The following is a 4,960-nucleotide window of genomic DNA, read 5'->3' as shown; positions in this document are numbered from 1 at the left end:
CCTTGACAATGCTTTTTATGGGCATGAATTAAGGGTAACCCTTTTTGTTGTCCTAAGGCTTAAATTGAGGGGGAAGCCCAGCTATCCCTCTTTTTTAAGGGTTTGGATTGAGGGGAAAATCCCTGTGTCTTCATCACTGGAGAGACTTAAAGTGAGGAAAACCTCTCTTTTCCCAATATTCTAGGGAGTTAAACTAAAGGACAGAAGCTATTTATTTGCCATTGCATCCCTTTCAGTGGAGGCAACTTCCCCATTTCCTCATTTTAAGGAATTCACTTGAAGGAGGCTCTTCTAGAATGCTTTTCCAGCATTTTAAGGGTTTAAAACTACTTTTCAGGGCACTTCTTTCTGTGCTCTAGTACTAAATATCTCAGTGAAAGGCAAGCCTAGCATGTACTTAACCTTGATGCTGCCCAGGAAGCTATCTTTTTTCCTTATTTTTATTTAAAATGTAGTTAGTCCTAATTAGTAGCCCCAAGGAGAGTTAGACTGTTCATAGAATTAGTATTCTTCTCCACCCTTAGTCTCATGTTGAGTACTACTTAGTAGTCACTGAGGAGTAATATAAGTTAACAGCAAATTACCCAACTTATCTAGATATGCTGCCTAAAGAACAAAGTTTTATTTCTTACCAGTTTCCTTGCCCTTTTGCTCCAAGTAGTTGTAGCAAAAAAGAAAGTGCTGTTATTTCCCTGAAGAGTTTTCTTCTATATGCATCCCATTACTCCCCTTGAATTCAAATCAGAGGAGCCAAACAGCCACAGCTGCTCTGAGGGCTTTTATACCCGGTGGGGTTTGGCCCCTCCCTTTTCCTGGGTGTCATGGGAATGAGAGGCGGACTCAATCAGGGGTATATTAACCCCAGCCTTTGCCAAGGGGCTTCATTCCCTCTCTGGGATCCACTGGGGTAAGAGCTCTCCTCTCATTTTTGTGAAGAGGCTCTTTCAGCTTAGCTTGTTCTCTGTAGGTGCTTTTGGGCTTCTATGTAACAGAGGCTTTGAAGATACTGTGAAGAAAATGACACTGAACACAGGGAGTATTTAATTTCATGATTTGGGGTTGTGCATTCAGGGGTGGTGAAGTGCTTCTGTAATTTCTGACATTTTTTGTTTTGGTTTGGTTTGGTTTTTAGGAGGAGTGTAACTTCCTGTAATTCCAGGTTGTGTCACGTACAACATTTTTTCAGCAGAGTGATCATGTTCCAAAAGGGATCTGCCCTGTGTCAAAGATGATGTCTGAGATTGAGGTTTCAGGTGAGTTGAGGTTTGGGACTAGGAGTGGGAGAGTGAGCAAGGTACCCAGTTAAGAGTAACTGTGGTGGGATTTTGCAGGCAGTAGGGTGAGAAATGGTGTCTCTTTGCAAGGCTTTTCACAAGCGTAGCAGAGGCATCCGTGTGTCATACAGCACACAAGCTCATCCACTGAACTCACAGAAATGCCATGTAACTTTGCCTCTCTAAACCAGGTGCTACTCATAATAACAGCCAAACCTTAGACTAGGGATGGAGCTGGAGACTTGAGCACCCAGGCACACTCAGGAGAGGATAAGTATCTGACTTGCTGGGATTTGGTTCACATAACACTAAACTCAACCATTGATTTTCCTGTTCTTTATTCTAGCTGACTAAGAGGCTAACAGGAGATCCCCTCCGAGGCAGACTCATTTCAGGTCCAACGTGGATTCGCATTTCCACTCATACAAAAGATAAGTCAGGGCTGCGGCCTGGGGATGGGAGTAGTGGCCCCCTTCTGCACCCAATGGGGATTTGAATCCCCAGATATGTGCAAGATAAGTCAAGAGCTACAACCCACAGAGGGGATGGAAGAGAGGTGCCAGGCTGGGACTCCCCAGGAGGGGTTTTTGAGTTTGTTTTAGAGATGAGGATGTCCAAGAAGTGTCTCCTTAGGCCAGCTAAAGGAAAAGTGTCTGTTTTGATCACAGTGCTGAGGTGCGCAGGGCAGAGCAGTTCCGGTGTGTGTCCTGTCACTTGTCTCTGGTGCACTCTGTGTTCTTTGGGTCTCTCGGTCCTTTCTTCTCATCAAAAGCTCTCTCTCCCTGGCCTGTCCCCTTGTTTTTCATGTCCTGTCCTGTGTCACGGGTGTCTGCACATATTTGTACCAGACCTGCTCTGCCCTGTTGCTTAGCCTGTAATACCACAAGTCCTGGGGACTTGAAATTGGTAATGCAGGGTGTAGTTGTGCTCTAGATTGTGTTAGGAGATTGACATAACATGTTTGGTGGTGTTAAGTTTTCTTGCACCTGTTTGATACTAGTCCTAACTTCCTTTCAGATGCAGACATTTCAAATCTGTGGCGGAGGGCCCCAGTCCTGGGTGAGGAACTTCCCATGAGCAGGTCAGTCATTGTTTGCATTTACAGGGGAAGTCTAAATGGTGACTCTGTCACAGCCCTGTTCTTTGCCTTTATTTTTAGGAGGTCCAGGCAGAGAGCAGCAGTGAAGGCCTAGTGTGCCAGGTGAGCTGTGGACAGAAGCAGTTGTTCTTGCTCAGGTTTCAGTTTTTGTGACACTGTAAGCATCCATTCTTGTTTTTGTGCTTTAGGGAATCCACTGGGAGTATGCCAAGCCCCTGTCACCAGCTGGCTGATGGACTGGGTTTCCTGCGCTTATGAGCCCTCTGGAAGTATTACAGGACCCTGTGATGAAGCTTTCTGATTTTGCATTTCAAGGTCCCATCCTGGTAGCCCAGAGCAGTGGCCAAGGAGTTGTGGTGAGTCGGGGAGGTAGGGAGGAGGAGTGAGAGTCCTCTCGAGTTTCAGCCTTGTGTCCCCTTAGCCTAGGTGTACCCTGCAATGATGGCGTCAGAATCCAACCACACCCGGAGCGTGCAGGCCAAGAACCCGGGCATTCTGAGGAGGATGGTGAGTAGCAAAATGATCAGGTTTTGGCCCATGTGCTGTTAAGGCTGTGCACCGACGTTTGGTTTTCTTTCTCTTGGCAGGCCAAGAGCTGACAGCTGGAACTTACCAGACAGGAAGACGGCCTTCTTCTGCAGCCAACAAGGATTTGCATCCCCAGATATGTGCAAGATAAGTCAAGGGCTACAACCCACAGAGGGGATGGAAGAGAGGTGCCAGATTGGGACTCCCCAGGAGGGGTTTTTGAGTCAGTTTTGGATACGGGGATGTCTAAGAAGCATCTCCTTAGGCCAGCTGAAGGGAAAGTGTCTGTTTTGATCTCAGTGCTGAGGTGCGCAGGGCAGAGCAGTTCCGGTGTGTGTCCTGTCACTTTTCTCTGGTGCACTCTCTGTTCTTTGCGTCTCTCTGTCCTTTCTTCTCATCAAAAGCTCTCCCTCCCTGTTCTGTCTCCTGGTTTGTCATGTCCTGTCCTGTGTCACGGGTGTCTGCACATATTTGTACCGGAGCTGCTCTGCCCTGCTGCGTAGCCTGTAATAGCACAAGTCCTGGGGACTTGAAATTAGCAATGCAGGGTGTAGTTGGGCTCCAGATTATATTAGGAGATTGACATGACATGTTTGGTACTGTTAAGTTGTCCTGCAGCGGTTTGACATTAGTCCTAACTTCCTTTCAGATGCAGACATTTCAAGTCTGTGGCGGAGGGCCCCAGTCCTGGGTGAGGAACTTCCCATGAGCAGGTCAGTCATGGTTTGCATTTACAGGGGAAGTCTAAATGGTGACTCTGTTTCAGCACTGTTCTGTGCCTTTATTTTTAGGAGGTCCAGACGGATAGCAGCAGTCAAAGCCCAGTGTGCCAGGTGAGCAGTGGACAGAAGCAGTTGTTCTTGCTAAGGTTTCAGTTTTTGTTGCAGCTGTAAGCATCCATTCTTGTTTTTGTGCTTTAGGGAATCGACTTGGAGTGCACATACCTCTGTCAGCAACTGGCTGATGGACCAGGTTTCCTGCACTTGTGATCTCGGTGGAAGTATTACAGGACCCTGTGAGGAAACCTTCCAAGTTTGTGTTTCATGGTCCCATCCTGGTTGCCCAGAGCAGTGGCCAAGGAGTTGCAGTAAGTCAGGGAGGCAGGGAGGAGGAGTGAGAGTCCTCTCGAGTTTCAGCAATGCCACATCACCTTGTCTCTCCTTTGCCTAGGTGTACCCTGCAATGACGGCGTCAGAATCCAAGCACGCCCAAAGTTTACTGGCCCAGAACACGGGCATTCTGAGGAGAATGGTGAGTAGCAGAATTATCAGGTTTTGGCCAATGTGCTGTTAAGACTATGCACTGATGTTTGGTTTTCTTCCTGTTGGCAGACCTAGAGGTGACAGCTGGAACTTACCAGACAGGCAGACGGCCTCCTTCTGCAGCCAACAGGGATTTGCATTCTCAGAATGCATGCAAGATAAGTCGAGGGTTACGACCCACAGAGGGGATGGAAGTGGGGTGGTGGGTTGGGACTTTCTAGAAGGGGTTTTTGTGTCTGTTTTAGAGATGGGGATGTCCAAGAAGCATCTCCTATAGTCCACCTAAGGGGAAAGTGTTTCTTTTGATCTCAGTGCTGAGGTGCACAGGGCAGAGCAGTTCCGGTGTGTGTCCTGTCACTTGTGTTTGGTGCACTCTTGGTTGTTTGGGTCTCTTGGTCTTTGCAGACCTTCTTCTTGTGCAAACCTCTCTCTCCCTCTCCTGTCCTCTCGTTTGTCACGTCCTGTCCTGCATCACGGGTGCCTGCACGTATTTCTCCCGGAGCTGCTCTGCCCTGCTGCGTAGCCTGTAATAGCCCAATTCCTGGGGACTTGAAATTTGTAATGCAGGGTGTAGTTGGGCTCTAGATTATTTTAGGAGATTGACATAACATGTTTGGTGCTGTTAAGTTGTCCTGCAGCATTTTGACATTAGTTCTAAGTTCTTTTCAGATGCAGACAGTTCAAATCAGTGGCAGAGGGCCCCAGCCTGGGGGAGTTTGTTGCCATGAGCAGGGTATTGTTTGTATTTGCAGGCAGAGCTGAAATGGTGACTGTGTTACAGCAGTGTTCTTTGCCTT

At 47.7% G+C, this 4,960-nt stretch overlaps 1 long non-coding RNA gene across 1 annotated transcript; it reads left to right on the top strand.

Annotated features, from left to right (window-relative positions):
* The first annotated feature begins 3,468 nt into the window (after nt 1-3,468).
* Nucleotides 3,469-4,602, top strand: LOC140680482 (uncharacterized). The gene is made up of 4 exons (XR_012051832.1): nt 3,469-3,734; nt 3,822-3,988; nt 4,072-4,152; nt 4,233-4,602. It is a non-coding gene; the product is annotated as an uncharacterized lncRNA (long non-coding RNA).
* The last annotated feature ends 358 nt before the right edge of the window (nt 4,603-4,960 follow it).

Source organism: Taeniopygia guttata, chromosome 23, assembly GCF_048771995.1.
Source record: "Taeniopygia guttata chromosome 23, bTaeGut7.mat, whole genome shotgun sequence".
Lineage (NCBI taxonomy): Eukaryota > Metazoa > Chordata > Aves > Passeriformes > Estrildidae > Taeniopygia > Taeniopygia guttata.
The sequence above is the reverse complement of the archived record's forward strand: the minus strand, read 5'-3'. Positions and strand labels throughout refer to the sequence as shown.